Source organism: Anopheles coluzzii, chromosome 3 (assembly GCF_943734685.1).
Source record: "Anopheles coluzzii chromosome 3, AcolN3, whole genome shotgun sequence".
Lineage (NCBI taxonomy): Eukaryota > Metazoa > Arthropoda > Insecta > Diptera > Culicidae > Anopheles > Anopheles coluzzii.
Genome location: NC_064671.1, coordinates 68797361 through 68816942, shown reverse-complemented (window position 1 = coordinate 68816942; position 19582 = coordinate 68797361). Strand labels below are relative to the sequence as shown.

The following is a 19582-nucleotide window of genomic DNA, read 5'->3' as shown; positions in this document are numbered from 1 at the left end:
ACCTTAACATAATTAATATTCTCCAATCCATCCATCGAGCTCGACAGCTGGCTGGTACGTACTGGCTGCACGGTTTCCGTCTAACAAATTGTCACAAAATCGAATCCATTTCACCATGCACCAGCAAGCAGTTCGTCCTGCCAAAAAAAAAAGGATAAGCTCGCTGTTCTTGTCTTTGCACTACCCTTGTTCCGTTCACGTTTATCGCTCTGACTATGAAGAAATTCAAATGCTTCACAGGAAAACGATGCATTCATATTTACCGTTCATTTGCCTTCTCATTTTCATTTGCAATTGCTGACGGTGGAGTAGCATTCTTTTTTTTCTTCTTCTTCCCCGGCATCGCAAGCGACAGCGAGAGCTCTGCTTCGCTGCTAGGCATCTGCTTTCCGTTCCGGACTCATTCGCTCATTCATTTATGCAAAATCACTTGCAGAAGGAGAAGTCCTCGGGCCGGTGTCGGGAAATGGATATTTGTGACAAGGAATATATTTTCGGACACCAGCTGCATTTGGAGAAAGAATGTATGCAAAAAAGTAGTTTTTTTTACTTTGTTGTGCTTTATACAAGTAGCGAACTTGTGCAAGTATTGAAAGTTATATTCAATCAAGATACCTTTTTCCATACTGCATGTAAGCTATTTATCAACATTTACAAATTATGTTTTCCAGCCAAAACTCAAATCCAATTTAAGCTCTCACAGCCATTCAGAGTATCCGATTAGTCATGCGATATGCCGCAACGCTTCAATCTTGCGCCGCGTACACCGCGTGTGCAAAAGCGCAAAAGCTCTTACGCCAGGAAGGAAAGGCATTTTTAAACGCTGGAACTTCGCAGCCGACTTCATCAGCTCTACCAGCGAAGCCCTACGGACAAGCGTACCGTACACCGTGAAGGCCACTTGCAAAACCTGGAAAAAGAATTTCCACTCTGTATCCTTCCTTCCTTGCTGGTGCGGAAGTACGAGTCCACCGGCCAATCAAGGACGAAAACGACAATTTCAACACCGCAGCAACGTTGCTGCATACTAACCTCGCTCGCACTGGCACCCACCACACACACACATACAAAACCTCCCCAAAAAGGGATACAAAATTTGCAAGGGAAATAAGAATTGCCCGCGAGCTGTACTGTGGGTTGATTTAACACTCTGGTACTCTTCCCTCGCGCATTTGCCGTCGAAAGGGACAGAACGGAATGAAAAAAAGACGCTTCTCTCAACACGGCGACCAAGAAAAATTGCACTTCAGTCCATCGCCATCCGGAAGGAACTGGCTTGAAGAGGAGCACGCAACGAAGTGGAGGTGGAAAACTTTTTCCTTCCGTTTGGCATAATTATTGAATTTCTGCCCCACACAAAAGAACCAGAACCGGTGCAGTACAATGCAGTTTGTCGGTAGCTTAATTTGTGTGACGGTTGGAAAAAGGAAAAAGGAAAAGGAAAGAAAAAGGCGAACGAAAATCAACCCGAAAGAAAGCCAAAGCAGAAGGTTTTTGTCACACACACTGAGAAGAACTGAACGGAAGAAACTGGATGCAATCCGGAACCACTGGCCACTGGAGCGGAAAACTGGAACGGAGCGGAAACGGGAGGCTGCCAAAGGGCTGCCAAGAATGGCACAAATGGTAAACCACCGGTGTGAGGACTAGTGTTGGCCAGAGGATGCCTTCGCTAGTGGTGACACGCCTTCAGGCGATGACACCACCAGTACCTTCTTTGACCAACTGTGCCGTCCCTGTCTGTTCGCGTGTCTTTTAATTAAGTTATTTTTGCTCCTTGCGCGAAGCCAAGGCAGCTCCCATCCGGAGCGTGTGCACCGTTGTCCGGAAGTCGGTGAAAAAGTGATTTCTGTGCTTTTGCTGGTAGAAAGAGATAGAAGCGTATTTTTTTCTTTTCGTCACCACAAATCCGGTGAAGTGGTTTTGTGTGCTTTCTTTAAGGATTATTTTGTTTCAGCGCGCAGAACAGGAGACGAACTTTTCTCCACTGCTCAACTTGGACAACTTTTGATTTTATCACTGCTGTTTGACGCGATTTAAATCATTGTTATCGGGTGTTTTTGGCGTTTGTTTCGAGAGCTTGCAGCTGGAAGCTTAAGGGGATTTTCCAATTTACGTCCCCAGCTAGTGAGCGCTATTGTTTATGGGTCTTTGTTGGACTTGATCACTATGAAGATGTACTAGGCTTGAAGGAATACATAGATAAGGTGTCTTTATAGGAATTATAGACTCAATACAAATATTATTTAAAAGTTCATGGTTTAAAGCTGTCAGATGACATTCAAACCCATATTGTGTTTAAGCCTCTAATTAAGAATGACTTTCTTGAGGTAAGTCCTAAACATAGAAATGATTATCTATAATATAAGGATTCTCTATGTTTGACTTATTTACACTACGCATTCAGCAAAACAAATCACTGCTAACGGAGGATCACGAGTTTTCTGCTGGGAATTGATCAAACGTCAGGCCTTGTAGAAGCCAGCGCAGATATACAATAGACCACCGGTCCGCCTAAGCATTGGATCTCTTATTAAGCTTCATAAACAAGAGCAGCAGCTTTATATCAGCATCAGGACCTACTGACTTTATGTGATGGATTCTGAAGTTTACAAGAGTTCACATCATATTCTTCATACATTACGAACACAAAACAAAGTTCCCAACCAAAATAAGTTGAGTTATTGAAAATAATTTACAAAATTGTATGAATTTTTTAGGCTTGCATTAAAATTGTATTAATAATTTGCTGAACCGATCTTAATTGATATCCAAGAACCAAAAATAATCCAATAAATGTGTCATGTGTCATTATGAACTGATTTTCACTTCTGTTTTTTAAGAGTTCGGTTAAGTAAAACTAATGTATAGAAGGCTCACCGGAAGAATAATCATTGGTTGCTTGATCTAAAGCTCTTAGCAGTTTCTAAAAATAGTCGCTTAACAAGCCTTTTGAACACTTTCAGTCACAGATTTAGTTCAAATACTCCTTTTGATATAACTGAAACTGAGAACAATGCTTTTCAGCTCATTCTGGAGAACATTTCAACTATTCTGCCCCAGCAGCAAGCCTCTTCAAGTAACTTATTCGATCGTCCGACACTCTCATCAGCTCCCCCTTCACAATCTATCCAAAACTACGAACCCCATTTGTCATCATCATTATCATCAGCACCATCGGCATGATTATCGTCGTCACCACCATCGGTGTCGGTCGGCTTGGGTGACAGCGCCGGCTCGAAAATCAGCAAAAGTGGTATAAGCGGTGAACAATTATCACCGTCAGCAGTAAAACCATGTCAAACTAGGCCGTAGGAACGTTGTGCAGGAAGCAAACACCAGTCAACAGCAGCAGCAGTGGCAACAGCGAAAACAAAAAACAATGACACGAGAAGAAGAGCCTACTCCTATGCTAGTCACGCGCAGCGAACAACGAGACATTGCTGGTGGTGCAATTGCAATCTCGAGGGTGGCAGGGCTGTGACAAGCTCGGTTGGAACCACCGAAAAACCCACCGGAAAAAGTGAACTTCAACAGTTTCAAACCGGAAACGTGCAAGGGCCAGAGCATTGGGTGTGTTGAGGAAGGACGGTAGGGGGAGTCAGACTTTGTTTCGATTGCGGTGAAAGTGCATCCATGAGTGACATGCGGCAGACTTGGACACACACACACACCCAGAGACACCGAAAGAGAAGGGAACTAATTTTTCCGCCTCTTTATCGGTGTCAGACAGTTTTCAGCAGTTTTTAAGGGTATGAAAAAGCTTGGTCAGTTGAGATACGATCAAGCACACACACTCACAGCAGCACAGTCGAACGTTCAAAATGAACAAACGGAAACACACAGTGTCCTCGGAGTTCCTCTTTTTTTATAAGAGGAGATGTATTTTGCAGGGTGTAGGAATAGTTGCTCGGTCCGAAGTAGAGGTTTTCCAATTTTTCCTCTGCAAATGTTCGTGACCGAAAATTTTAATTATCTCCAAGTGCACCACTGGGTGTAGTGACGTGTTGTGCCGATGTTTGGGCTGGAGATAGAATGATACTTGAAATTAAAATGGAATATTCTTTAAAAAGGTTCAAAATTGGATGAAAATTGGATTAATTGCTCCTTTTTTAATGTCAAGAACTTTTTTTTGTCTCTAAAATTCATAACTTAATCTCCTGAATTAGACTTATTCCTTTTAAAATAACATTTCCAATAAGTAGCTTCCTTTCAAATGAATTATTTGTAAACACTCATAGTAGTTAAATTAATACTCTTCAGTCATTAGGTCATTCAATCAACACAAAAAACGATTGTTGTGGTATTTAGTACACTCGCAAAGCAATCTAACAACGCTTTAAAAAGTACCTTAAATTACCATTCAATCCCGTTTGCAACATTGTCAAACACTCACATACACACCAAACAGAAGCAGATTATCGCAAACGAGATCCACTACAAGAGCTTCTAAGTATCTTTATGTTTGCACAGAAATCCTCGCCATGAGACACCGCCAGCGACTAGATAAACAGAATCAACTTTGATCCCCCCAAACCAAACGCACGGAACACGAGAGGGCGAAAGCGAAAGAAAGCAAGCTTCGAAATGACTCCAATAAACCTTCTATCAAATCCCGGAAATCCCTCATTCCGGTAGGACGAACCGAAGCGAAGAGCGACACCAACAAATCACACTGTGCAGCGTAGAAAATCCAACAGCTCTGTCACCTAATTTTATCCTCCCTCTCCCATTCCGGCGATGCTGTGTTTACTCTGCACCCTACTTGTTCGAAGTTAACCCAAAACTCGGGGACAGCAAAAAAAAAGAAGTGTGGAAATGGATAAAAAAAACTTTGCAACTAGAAGAAAAAAAAACAGCACCAAATGAAAAACGAATCAACTTTGAGACACCTTCTCGGGTGTATACTTGGGTGTCGTTTTGGGCGAGCACAAACAAAAAAAGAAGCGCAGGGAAGATCCCAATATCACTTACCTTCCGAGCGAGCGAACGCGATGCAACGAAGAAGGAAAACAGTCCGTTCTGGTACCACCTTTGCGGGGAAAGGTGCTTCAACCAACAACGACACTTCACGCAGGCCGTCTATCCTCTTGACTTCACACTGTTTTGCCACTGGCTTCTGGCGCTCGCACTTGACCGCGTCTTGCTGCGGACGGTGGACACCGTTTTCCACTTCACTGCAATTTTCACTTCACAAGTGTGCGGGAAACGCTTCCTTCCTTTGCCCCAAAAATTGGTGTTTTTTACTCCCTCTCCCTACCGTCCGGTTGCCGATCTAGCACGTAGCAGCACGACTGCTACCGTGCGTCTGCAAAGGTTCGAAGTTCGAAGAGCGAGTGTGCCTGGTGCCGCCCCGAGGGCTTGACTTCTTGCTACGGAACTATCGGCACGTGCTTCACACCGTTCTGCACTGAAAAGACGTCCGCCTGCGCATCCAAGAAAATTATTACGTGTTTAACGCGCTGGGCCAAAACGGTCCAAAGTTGGCAGCGTTGGGTAAGCTGAATGCGCCGAACGGCACACGTAGTGTGTAGTGTGCAGTGCAACTCCCGGTAAAGGTTATGCTCGTTTGACCTAGCGCACTGGCGGCTACCGGGAAGTCGGGAGATATTTTACCCGATTAGAAAGGCGTCCTGTAGCGGGAGCAAATACGTCGGCTCTATTGCGTTCCCTTTTTTTCCACTCCCAACAAGTCACCCGCTCTATGCCACCTCGAGCACGACATCGAGAGCATCCCTTGCCCGGTGCTTTTCACGCCTGTCTGCGTTGGGACACATTTTTCCACGCGCGCGTGTGTGTGCGAGTGAGTTGGAAAAACTCCCACTCGAAAAACAGGACGGGTTCACGCCAGCTGGTAGGACGGAACAGGGAATCCCCGGAATCACGACCGTTGTTCCTGCTGCTGCTGCTGCCGTAGGTTGCCTGTCGTTTTTCCACACCCGTGAGCAGGCGGTGAAATGAAAAACATGCTACCCCTTGTATGTGTGTGTCTCTCCTTGCACGCTGTTTTGCTGTGTCCTCTTTTTTTTACTTTACTGAGGCACGCAGTGTGTCCTTTTGCACCTCGCGTCTTCCACGGAGGTTTGAGATGCTGTTTTGATAATTTTAGCGAGTGAACATGTTGAACCAGAACATCGAGTGGGTGAGCTTTTGCTTTGACAATTGTTTACCCCGTTCGTTGTTTTTTCTTCTTCTTACCAGCTTGCCTTTGTTCTTTGCACTGTGCAGTGTGTTTCACCCCTTTTCCGTCTGGCTGAGCAGGCTAAGAAGCGTTGGTGCCAGCTGTATCACAACGACGACGACCGGTACCGGAAGATTGTGTCAGCTATCGTGGCCCGGAAGGGCTGGAAGGTTCACAAGGGTACAATATGGGGGGCTTGGGGTTTTCTTGTTTTGCGCTTTTAGCGCAAAAGAGCCTGCCGTTTGGGGGGGGGGGGGGGGGGAAGGAAGCTTGTTACAGCGGTACGACAGATGCACACAGTATTATGACAGCGCCACACGTGCCGTACAAATTCATGTGCGATATTAAACGCCGCTCACACGCTTGCAAACACTCAGCCACCGCGATAAGCACTCGAAATGGAAGGAAATGTACAGACAGCCTAGGTTTTTTTAAAGTCTATAGACAAATCCCGAAGCGAGAGGCTGTGAAAGTATGCAATTGCCCTTTTCTGTGTTCTGTGCGCCTAAAGGTAGACTCTGTTAATGCACTAACGCAGGATTAAGGGACTAAACGGCGGCTATTAATAACTGCTGCGAAGATTTGCTTCCCTAAAAGGTTTCCACAAACACACACACACAAACACAACTATACACTTATTCACACAAACACACGCACACATACGGTTTTCGTGTTTCTTCTGTATTGCTGTACACTAGAGTCTATTGTGGGAAGATGAAGATCGACTACGATCGGTGATTATAATCGTTGTTGGTTGATGGGTTTTCTGGTGTTTTGCCTCTCTGACTAACTCTAACTTTGAGTAGATGTGGATTAAGGGGGATAAAGTGACTCCTCTACGCCAGCTTGCGATGCGGGGAAAAGGTTTAACAACTAGTTCACAACCATTTCTAAACACTTAAGTGAGCATCAAACCCTGTTGCGACGGGGTGTGGGGATTATTCGGGAACTAAGCAGAAACTGGAGAACGGAAAATGGCTACAACTTAATCGACCCTGCGATCGTTCTTGCTGTCTTGCTGGTCCTGTCAAGCTCTTCAAAGGGATGTCCGCGGTTAGATTTTACCTAATCAAGGGTCCTAACGATTACTTTAAGCTTCTCTCAGCAGCGATCTGAATCGTATTGCACACGACACTCTTGTACGATCGTTTACTCACTCGCGCACACTCTCACCCACAAGCATACAAACACACGCACATACACACTAATGGAAGCCTTTTTCACGAGTGTACAAAGGCTAATGCTGCTTCCTCCCCCAGGACAATCTTGTTACAGTGATATTCTTCTTCTTCTTCTTCTAGCTCGTCGCCACTTTTCTGACCGCCCCCGGGCGCAAGCTTTAATCGGTTTCAAGTGCCACTTGACAGCATCGACGCCCCTGGGTTACTAATGGGTCGATGGGCTAGGTCTTTACACGCTGGTACACCGCGATAAACTGGCGGCCCTAGCGCGGCCCCGGTCGGTCTACCGATCGGTGTCGTACCATAGTGTACACATACACACACACACACGCGTGTTCGTGTCGTCGTCGTCGCTAGTCCTTTCCTTGCAATGCTTCGGTGACTGCAACTGGCTGCTCGTGTGTGTGCTGCCAACAAAAAGCGCCGTTTTGCTCCACCTCCGTGTGTCCGCTCCAGATGAAACCGACCTTCAAAAACGCGAATTGCTCCCCAATGGAAACGGCTAGCCGACCTAGCCTATGGTGCGCTCGTGTATTCCCAGCAGGATACCTTACCCGAGTGGCTGGTGCGAACGAGTGAGTTCGTCGCGTGAGTGCCGTCTGGATGCTGGGTTAATAGGAATTTAAGATTTATTTCATTTTGAAAGAACGACATCAAATATATTGTTTACGAAAATAATAATTAGCGTTTATTTAAAGGTCAATAGAAAACCATGTTTTCAACAAAATGCAAACAAAACATTATGTTTTAGAGACATACAAATTCAAAAGTCACTCACCATCAACGACTTCGCTCGGACTCACCAATCGAGAACTCAGCAACAGCATTTCCCCAACAAGGACCCGAATCCAATGGTTCGAACGACTCCACACGTCCTCCTGTCCTGCACTGCACACCACTCTCCTCTTCTACATTGGAGCACCATCGGGCTCCCCTGGTCGTATTCACCAACGAACCAGCACGACGACGACGAACCGTTCGTGCTTGAAAACCGTAATAATATAATTATTGTGCTGGGAGTAAGGACGACTTTCCCAGGATGCATCTTACTCGTCGCGACTGCAGCGCGATGGGACTATTATGCGTTTGCTTTCTTGTCTATGTGTGCAATTGCAGCTGCTGCCGCTGTTGCAATTGGCATTCGGCTTTCGGTTCCAAATGTGCAAAGGCTACTGGGTAGAAAGGCGTTTCCTTTCCGGGAAACTTGAAGATTACGAAACAGAAAAAGATGCTTCGATGGGTGTAAAAGTGATTTAGCCCTTTTTAATAATTTATTTCCTTTAAGAAGCTTTGATCAAAACGACTTCCTGTAACACATTTGATTATAATATTGCACAAAACTTATTGTTCTTTTTTTCCTCGTATGCTGTTCCAAAAACATTCTTACTACATTTATTAACATTTTTATTATTTTTTTTGTTTGATTATTTTAATCACAAAGGACTTCTATAATCTTCTTCATAATTTCTTACATTTTCCATGATATTTCCTGATTTTTATTTCTTCTAACTATTCTAACTACTTCTTTTCATTACTGGTTAATACCTTTTCATTCCATCAATATTGCCCTAATTCCCATTTATATTTCCTCTTACCCTTTAAGTAACTCAAATGCTCAGTTAGTAACGAAACCGATTAGCTGCTGCCGATGCGCTCTCGCATATTTTCCAATTATTAAATGCGTCCTCATCGTCCATTCATCCTTCTTCACTCGACAACCTCTCCACACGAAAAAAAAAAGCACGTTAAATATTATTAACATTACCAGGTTGTTAATCAAAAAAGCACCTTCAGCTAAGGGTCCTTTAGAATTCGTTTATTTCTCAAGTGCTAACCATCACCCTACGCTCCACCTTGTAAACACCCGCCCGTTACATTAGGCAGAAAGCGTGAGTGGGAGTCCCAAGCCGTGTTTGGTATTGCCAGGACCTGCGCAATGTCCGTTCGCTTGACGGGCTGAAAAACTGCAACAACCGCCTTCCGCGCCTGTTTTCCATCGAGTGGTGCGTGTGTGTGTGTGTGTGTGGCTGAGGTTTTTGTTTTTCCCTTTTTTCACCAGCGGCCACCGTCTTCGGGTTCGGCGTCGGCAAATACATTGCCGGAACGCGAACCACTATCCAGGGGGAGCAGAAAATGTTACGCGACATGCAGCATGTTGCTTACGTGGAAAGCTCGCAAGCAATGCGACAGCAGTGCAACAGTCGCACCGCGTGTCGCGTTGTACCGGTTGCAAACCGAATTTATTTAAACCGAACACGAACAGATCTATTTATATTCATATATTTTATTTTTATCTTTATCGTGTCTCCGTTTTCGGTGGGCTTGCTGCTTTGGAAGGGAGAAAGGAAGGGCCAGTCGCCAGGTGCCGGTTTGGTTTAGTTTGGTGTGCTTTGCCCGGGGCCTTTCGATAAAGCCTCTCGCAGTCTGTCTGTGTTGCAGTGCAATAGTTCGGTGTACGAGTTTGATTTAGTGTCGTCCTGTTTTTTGCTTCCCGTTTTTTATCCAAAAAGGCTCCTTACAGACACATTTTTCTTTGGCTTTAAAATGTTCTGATGCAATCTCAAACAACCATTTTATTGTAAACTAAACTGTTTATTTTGAGCCTTCTCTACAGCTTCCTTTTCAGCTTTTGCAAATATTTACTTTGTCTGGTGGAAAATACCCGGGGCAAAATAAACATAAATCGTACACAAACAGGGACGATCGCCGATAATTGATGGGGGGCATTTAAACGCTTCACAAATACGCATACACCTGCCAGCTGTTGTTTGCCTGGCCGTGGCAGGAGGTAGTACCTTCCCGAAGCAGGAAGTGCCCAATAATGCCCAGTCAAATTAACCCTTTTCCAACCAGCTCATCCCGATTTGATGCCCAATTGACCTGCAACACCCGATCTGGACCGATCTGGGTCACGTAGTGTACCTTTCAATTCAATTATTTAATATACATTTAATGACACCTCCACGCCACCACTGCAGAAGAGAGGAGAGAAGGTGCAGTGCTGCTGCTGCCACCCTCTTTAGCGGCGGAACGACGCAGCCAGCCTCGTTTTAACGCCGTGGGCGATGGTAGTCGATGAATATTAAATGATGATGAATTGCCTTCCTGCCCCGCACCGGCGTCGTCTGCCACCGCTCCCACTCCTCCCAAGGGTTGGTCACTTTGCGGCCAAGGCCAAAACTTCCGGCTAGCGAACAACAACAGGCTTTTCGCTTGTCTGGAGTGGATAATTTTTTACTTCCTTCCGTTTTGCCGCTCGTGACTCTCGCTCTCGCTCTCTCTCCGACGACGACGAGGTGAGTGCAAATTCGATAACATTTTCGCCGGGGTTTTTCCCCCCAAGGGAGAAATATTATTTTGCAAACCGGACGTACAGGTCATTGCTCATTTCCGGCCCACTTTTGTACACCTCATTCGCACACCCCGTTCGCCCCTGCCGGCCTGTGTAGTCAGAATTGGTTTCGGTCAAAATGGCGTTACTTGTACAAACGCTCTCCCCCCCACTCCCCTCACCCGCAGCCACAGTTAATTAAATCATGCGTCCACTAATTAACCTGCCCGCTTCCTGACCATTCCAGCACACACTGACATTCGCACACACACACACACACACACCTACAAACCCCAAACCGGAACGACGCATTATCGTTTATCGACCGTTTTCCGATTGCCGTTTCCGATTGCAAAACGGGTAAAACGGCAATAAATTGGTGAAACGATCGAAAGGCAGAAACTTTCCTTTCATACCCTCCGCTCTTTTCCGACTCCCCTCTGCTTCGTCCTATTTATCGATTTGCTGCTGGTAAACGCTTTTCCCCCGATTGGTGAGCTTTCGACGATGCAAATCACACCGCGGCGATAGAAAAGCAATTCAAGTACGCGCCTAAAGGTAGGCAACGCGCGATACACCGCCAAGAAGGAAGAACCCCGGGCAGGGGTTTCTTAAGAGGCTGAAATAATGAAAACTTTTTCCCAAGCTCGCTTTTTTGCTTGTTTTTTTTTTTCTTCTTTTCTTGCCAGTTGAAGTGTGCCGGGTGAAGTTTTCAGACAAATTTGAAGCTGTTGCAGCTCGTTTTGTTCGTCACTGAGGCGAGAGCTTGGATCGGCCTCTTTCTGCCCCGTCCATCCTTTTTTCGCTTGGGATAATTTGCAAAGGCGAAATACGATTTTCATTGCTTTATTTTGGCCGGCTTTGATTGGTCACAGGCACGATCTGGCAATGGTGCAATTTATTTGCCGAAGGCGTTGAAGAGTTTTCCTTGCGGTGGGGTTTTTATTACATCGAATTACGTTAACGATTGCTATTTAACGATGGTAAAAAAAGGTAGAATTACAAGGTAAACGTATATTTACAAAAGGAAATTTAAGTTTTATTCCATTGTTTGTTTTTTTTTAATTCAATCACTGCTGTCTGCCAATTTTGATAGAGATATTTAACATCAAATCGATCGGACGCAAGTCTGAGTCATATTTCTTCTTGATCTTCTTGGAAATCTTTTTCTCAAAAACCAATGCTCAACTTGGTTCGAATTTGCTTGCCTTGCTCCATAACTTTCTTTCTCGAAATCTCTTCAAAATCTTACCTACGTAAGCATTTTAAGGCCCTCCAACAAATAAAAAAATACTGAGGCGTAAAACCAGGGTATCACACTCAAGGTAACAGTGCGAAACGACGAACCCCTCTAGTCGCGTCAAATCCTATCTGCAACGAAGCTTCCGATAGTACTAACTCCACCCCAGGTGCAAGAAAACCAACCAAACTTTAGCAAATATTATTAAAAACTTTTCACTTGTTTCGGCTTTCCAGCATGCTGGCGGCTGCTTCCACAGAGTGTCCACAAATATCACAAGAAAGGTAAGAAAACTCCCCGAAAAACTTCTCTCATCATTGAAAAGTCAAAAGGGGAAAAGCATGAACAGCCGGTGTGATCTTTTGTCGGTTGTGGACTGAGGGGATATGATACTGCTGGGAAGATACGTTCTGAAAACTGTTCGTTTGAAGAAGATTAAATGTTATAAAATTACTACTAAATGTTTCACTCTTTTATTGAATAAGTCACCGTTAAATATCTACAACAAGTGTTTAAGAATTTACCTTAAAATAAATGCAAATATTACTTCCAAAGATTTTAGTAAACTTATCATTAATTTTGATTCTGTATTTAATTGAACAATCCAAAACTAATTCCAAATTACTGCTCCACAAAACAAATGAAGAACAAAACTACATCGTTTCCTTTAATTTCGTTTGGACATCATTAGACCAACTGTCACCGTCCGACATCGACCCACGACATCGCTAATGTACTGCACACTCGTCGTTAGGATATGATGACGAGAGAGATTTTGGTTGAATAATTTCGCATCAATCCCCTCAAGCGTCCTTCTACGGACCCTCCCTAACAAACTACTCCGCCCCACGTCGTGTCATGTTCTGCCGTGCCACTCGCGTAATTCTTTCCCGCAGGCGAAATAACACAACACCACGGACACCACCGAGCTGGCGGAGCTAAATGAAGTTGAAGCCCCCTTCCCCGAAGCAGTTCATGGGAAACTTTTCGCTCGCCACAAACGCGCCCAACTGGTGACGAATACTTGTGTGCCGTTTTGCCCGCTGGAGCATCGGGTGTACGTACATCTCTCGTGCTTTTTTGCTGTTATTTTGTGTGACTGTGTCTTTTACCCAACCAACCAACAACTGCTTGAGGTTTTGCTCCCCCCATCTTCGGGCCCGGTTGTTTTGTGTGCGTGCGTTGTGAGGCTTCGGGAGGAAAACTTTTCCTCCATTTTCTATCCCACCGGTCGCTCCGGTTCGTTTCCGTGTCCCCCAGAAACACGATGCGCTAGCCCATGAGTGTCATTTAAAGGATGAAGGCAAAGCCGAGGTGAAAAGCCCTCAAGCTCTGTGTGTGTGTTTTTGTGTGTATTTTGCTTCGTTCTCTGTATCTGGAGCGGAACCAAGCGCAGCATACCGATCTGCCGAGGTCTTGCAAGCTGATGTTGGGATTTGTTTTATTTTTCCTCTGCTCTCTCTTTCCCTGTTGGCTTCTTTGTATCTTTTACTCCACCATTTTTGCATACTGATGGCTAAATCTAGGGGAATTTAAAAATAATAAAACCGGGCACACTTTAAAGACTTTTCGCGCATAATTTCGCCGCTGGCCGAAGGAATGGCACACAGCTACTTAAGAATACGGTGCTACTTTCGAGCGTGACCATGTACGTGGGTGGGGTGGGTAGTATGCAACGGTGGCCCCCTGCTGCTAAGACGATTATGAAGCCAGTCATGCTATTAACTCTCGAAACGGGATGAAAAGATAGTTAAGATATGCGTTGAATGCAATCTGTTGAAAGGCGAAGAACTGGTTGTACTTTTTTGTTCCCCAAGAAATGTAAGCTACGGTGTTGGGGAAAATAGTTCCTTACTGAATTCCACCGCCATATGGTATCTTTTCAGCCAAGGGTTCCTTTGAGTTGATTATGGTAATAAGCGAAGTACTGAGGGATTTATTAACAGTGCGCTAAAGTGAATCTTAAACTGCAGTTGTACCAAAGTAGCAGCTGTTAGTAGATAAAACATCGCAAAAAATATACTTTATTTGAGTTAATTACATTAAACAAGTTTACGCCTAGAAGTATGCAATGTTAGCGTTAGTAAGATTAAAAAGAAAGAAGCGCCTAAGGGTATGCAAAATTATCACTTTACTTGCTTGATAGCTTATGAAAGCTTATTTTTTTATCCTGCAGAGGAGTTATTGAGTCTTTTAAATTATTATAATACCTAAAGCTTCAACTACATTATTTTAATCAACTCAGATCTTATTGTAAACAAATATGAGATAGAACTACACAATTGTATACTTGTAGGCGTTTTTCAATCGACATTTGAATTTCAAAACTCGCGTTCTAATTCCCCTACTCGCTCGCATTAAATCAAACATTCACGCTTTCAACTAACATATCATCGCCCTGTTTGAACATTTTCTGCATATGCATTGCATCCAAAAAGACACACCCACCCACACATGCACAAACCAACAGCCTGCAATAACAAGCCGTTAATATATCTCGTCGGTTTAACTTTCCTCCACCCCGAGCCCGGCATACCGACACGGAAGCGAAACCCTTTGAAGCGAACACCGAACCGAAACGAGCAACATTTTGGTCCAGGCTGGCTGGCGTAAATTTGAGAACATTTCTTTTCACATATGAATCTGAAATTAAAATGTTTCTAGCCGCCGGCCCTCAAGCCCAGCCACCTTTTCGACTCTCTCTCTCTCTCTCTCTCTTTTGGACCGCCTAGTTTGAATTTGCGATTGCATAAACCAACCATTCCTTCCGCTTCGGGTCGTACTTTCCACTACCCCTCCGTCGTGTATGATGTATGACCGTTCGTGGCTAGGTGTAGTTCCAGAGGCTGATCCACGGTGCCACGGTTAGCACACATAATCACATGAAAGAAACCGGAGAAGCTCCCCGACGGAGCTGTGTGTGTGTTAAGGGCCAACCTGCCATTTTCGGTGCACCGTTTGGTCGTACGTGAATTTCCATGTTTAACTTTTCTTGCCTGTGAGCTCTCGCTCTCTGCCTCTCTCTCTCTCTTGCAACTTCGCCTTCGCCACTGTTTGGGCCCCATTTATTGTAGGTCGCCTTCACTGGACGGAGGTTCTAATAAAAACATTATTTGAATAATTTTAAACCAAAACAGGGCAACGCCGGCGGGAGGCTGTCAGGACGCACGGCGAATCAGGCCCACTAACAAGGGGCGTACAGAACACATAACGTGGAAAGGCTCGTTTCCGTAAACAAATGCTTCATTTTGCTGGCGTCCTATTTTCCGGAGTTCTCGTATATGTGTGTATGTCAGATTTTTGCTTCTTTTCAAATGCTGCACCACGCTCGAAATGGTGTAAAACTGGGGAAACACACTCACACCCACGTTTAGGGTCACCGTCAGTCGATTGATTGCAATTTGCTTCGTCGCTTCCTACCTGGCTTTCCGCTTTGCCAAACAGTGACTTTTCCTTTTCCGTTGTACCAAACAAAGCTGGAACGTGAAACCACCCGGGAGGTGTCATAAAATTTACAACCACTTTTCCACTCCCCGCGCAGACCTTGGACGAACTTTGCTGTTCCCGTGCCTACTTTCAGCTTTCCCATTGCGAGGATTGATGCTTGAGCGCAAAAGGAAACTTTAAAAAATACACCCCCGAAACGCTCAACATGCAAATGGCTACTTAGCATGGAGGCCAGTGAGGCTACTGTGTGTACGGGGTGGAAGGAGATGGTCCCAAATTTTACCGAAACATAACCACAAACCACAAAAGGTCAACCTATAAATCAATTCCCATTGTTTGTGTGGGATGTGAGTTATTTTTTCGTGCTTTTTGTTGTTGTTGTTGTTTGATAATCGATTAGTGTCCGCAAAATGGACTTGAATGGAAGAAATCTGTCTTGAGGATTTATAACGAAACAGAAAAGAAAAGTATTGCTGTAGATTTTTAAATATCGCCGAAGTTTTTACTTCTACGCCCAAAGGTATGCAAGATGTATTCTTGTAAGAAATTTTCTGCTTATTTCACGTAATTGTCTGCTGAAGCCTGATATAAAATGAGATAAGTTAAAAATCTGTTTAATGCATAAAAAATTCCAATTAGATTATTAAAAAAATTTAATTAAAAACTAACAACAAAAAAATCAAAATAACTCCTTTATACAGGAGAACACTATCGAACAGAAATTCAGTCCATTAAAGACATGTCATCCTTCAATCCTTCTTTATCCGTTCCCAACCAAAGTTTATAATCCTTCCTACATAATAATCGATTTCTTTACTCCCTGACAACGGCCTCACAACCCTCCGGCTCTAATACTTCAAGCGACATTAAAACAAACGCGAAAAAAGCGCATCCTCAAATCCTCCCCCAATCGCTGCAGCAAATAATTTTCTGCTAAATGAAGCTCCCGATCCAATGATCCTCGCGCGTGAAACGAACGTACACCGGAAAAAAGCCGGGGGAGATGATCTGCACACCCTCTCTCCCCATCACACATCCTCTCCGCAGGGAAAAAAGCCGGACACCGAACGGGAACGAACTACTTCATCCGGTGCGCGAGCGCGGAAGCGTAAAAAAACTCGTTGATCCGTAAAATTGGAAAATCTGTCCAATAAAATGTAGCGTTTGTTCGTTTCGCCAAACTCCCAGCCCCGATTTCCACCCCATTTCCGACTTTCTTGTTAATGCAATTCTCCGTGCATGCCTGCCTGGTTCTTTAAATGCCTGTGTAGCGCGCCGCTTGTGTTCGTGATAGGAAATCTGGATTTTGAACTACTTTTTTCATTCATCGCACTGGCCCCATGCTACTGCGGGACAGGCAAAGCTTTATGCATTAGCTGCGTAGCAATAAGGATAATAAACTGCCCGCGTAGCGTTCGGCGCTGCCCGAGTGGCATCGATTACGTTGGTCAATTTTTGAGCCCTCGCCATGAATCTCGACCAAAACCCAAAACCCATGCCAAAGGGCTATCAATGGGGTTAGCCCACGCACGGTGCGGGTGGAACAAGGCAGTGGTGGCTTGCGAATGCAGCACAAAAATGCTACCTACCCAACAAATTAATCTTTAGCACAAAAAACGGTGAAAACATGGGCAAAATGTGCCTACGAAACAGCACGGAACAGAGCCCAACATTTTGATAGAGCAATCAGTTTAAACTCCGATCGAAACATTGGGTATTTGGGATAAAAAATCTCTCTCTCACACACACATGAAGGCTTTTAGGAGTAAATTGTTGTGAAATGAAAAAAACTTCACCAGTTCACGCACATTGCGCGCAGTTTTATCGTTCCAGCTAACCGGTGATGAATGGGTTTGATTCTTATGCCTGAAAGAGTAGCAGGCACAGGGAAGCTGCTAGGAGCTCTAAGGGTTAATTATGCAGTCATTGGGATGTACTGAGAGCGTAGGACTTGTGGTTTTAGTACGCAATATTATTCTCTTGGTACGAGAATGATGATGATGTCATGCGTGGATCAAACATTGTTGAGATTTTTAGTTATTCTGGGTTATAAAATGCAGTAAGCTAATGAGGAATTTGTTAAGTTGAGTGAAATATGCTTTTAAACCGATCAATTTGCATTTTTTTCTAAACACCTTTCTTAATCGTTTCAAATTTAACGTAGAATCAATTAAACACTGCTGCGGAACCATAACTAAACATGATCAGTTAGTTAGATTGACGAAAATATTTTAAGGTATTTACAGCGGCACCCACAGTCTGATGACAGCTCCACAGTACGCTTGCAACATTCCCCTAATCGATTGCAAAACTCCCCTAAGTGATTGCAAACATCCACAGCTTGCATGCAATATTCTCCTACCGATTTGCAACATTCCCCCAAGTGATTGAACTATTCCCTTATATGATTCGAAACCCTGTATATAGTTGTGCAACAAATCTGAGATGCTGCGTCTTAAGCTCACAATTATATTCTATGAGAAAGTTCAAAAAATGTTGTATTTGGTCACCAAAAAATGCGCCTACAATTTACTTGAATTCAGTAAGACCAAGGCTATTTACCATGTTCCATTAGGCTCGTTCTTCCGATATGTAACATTTACAAAACGTCCCTTTTCCAAGCCATTCATTTACTGTCGCTACACTATTCACGCAACCATTCACCATTCACGAAGGAAGGTTTTCGCATCACAGCCAACTGTCCAATCCATCCCGAAACGATCCTCCAGTAACAAACGTATCACAATTAGTGACAATTATTCGATGGCATTAGTCACCGGGAATGTCACACGAGGTTTTGCACAAGCTCCCTGCACAGCCTGCCAGACAAAAATCCACAATCAACACGATCGGTGTGTATACGTGTGTGTGAGTTGGCGCAGATAAACCGCAAAAAGAACTGTAACATCAGCAGATATCGTTCCCCGAGATTCGTCTACTCGGCCTTTTTTTGTCTGCCAAAAGCGTTCTTACCCCTTGCGGTTTACATTCAGCGCATTTTCCAGCAGCATGAACTCTCCATTCACGTCCTGCCGTACTCTAGAGTTCGGACCGACCAGCAAAACAGGGACATCGTACGAGGTTTAATATTTCACCCTAACCGCATAATTATACGCATCTTACCGCTCGTTCTGGTTTCAGGGACCGAGCTGAGCTTTGATTGGTCTCATTTCTTCTCCAGAATCCCACTCTCCTGTCCTCTCTCTTAGTCGCTTAAAACACGATTGAGCTCACCTGAAGCTGGAGCTTGACTCGCTCAGTCAACCATCGAGCCCACAATCACAATGCGAAGCATCAGATTAAAACGAACGATACTGGTCAATCTCGAATTCGGAAAATGTTTATAGATATTGTGGTTAGGGTTAGGGCCCTCTAGTCCCGGCGAAGGTGTCGTGAGTAAGAGGCTTTGTCTGTAGCTGTAGGACCCTTCGAGTCGAACGTGGTGAGATTTCGCTGGATCCATCCTGTGCGTAGAAGCTCCGGGTGTGGATAATTTTAGGCTTTCGGTCGTATAGTGCCAATTAAACAAAGGTCTCTGTCGAAAATGGATTGAGGAGACAAAGAGAGATAGAGAGAGAGAAAACAATGAAAGTGCTCTTAGCAAGACCATGAGACCTTTTTTTTCTTCTGTGTGCTTTTATTGCACTCAGTCAGAGACCATGTTGCTAAAGCATTAGAGACAAGCACCTAGACAAGGTATGTCGTAGTTTAAATTGCACCAAGAGCTCCTAATCGATGCCCGGGCAATAGAGTACGGGTTAGGAATTAACCAAATTTTCCCATCGATATGATGCTAATCTGCCATTGTCCTGCGTAGGATACGGAACCGAACGGAGCGGACCAACACTATCATTCGGCAGCAACAAGAGCGGGAACTGGAAGTGCGCTCCGTTAAGTGTAGCTTGTGGTTTTGTTGCAGAATGCACCTTTGACGATGCTGCAGCAAAACACAAAGATCCTACACCACCGGCACCAGGAACGATACGCATCGGGTACGGACGAATTACTGCAGAGGATTTAAGCCTCTCAAAGACTGGACGTCCTGGTGGGTGGATTATTAGCCTGATTCCCTTCGGTACGCCTTGGGAGAACCGGGTGAGATTGGATTAAAATGGAGATTTAGACGCTTCGGAGATTCGGATCACCGTTTTGGACCAGCTTTGAAGCTGGTGATATGGTACGTTTAGTTAAAAACAATTACT

At 44.4% G+C, this 19582-nt stretch overlaps 1 protein-coding gene across 2 annotated transcripts in view; it reads right to left on the bottom strand.

The window, feature by feature from the left end:
• Positions 1-6350, bottom strand: part of LOC120957583 (teneurin-m) — a 512748-nt gene extending 506398 nt beyond the window's left edge. For both annotated transcript variants that reach the window (XM_040379858.2, XM_040379866.2), the window contains exon 1: positions 4975-6350. The gene's annotated coding sequence lies outside the window, so the exon portion shown is untranslated. The remainder of the gene's footprint in view (positions 1-4974) is intronic.
• Between the last annotated feature and the right edge of the window lie 13232 nt (positions 6351-19582).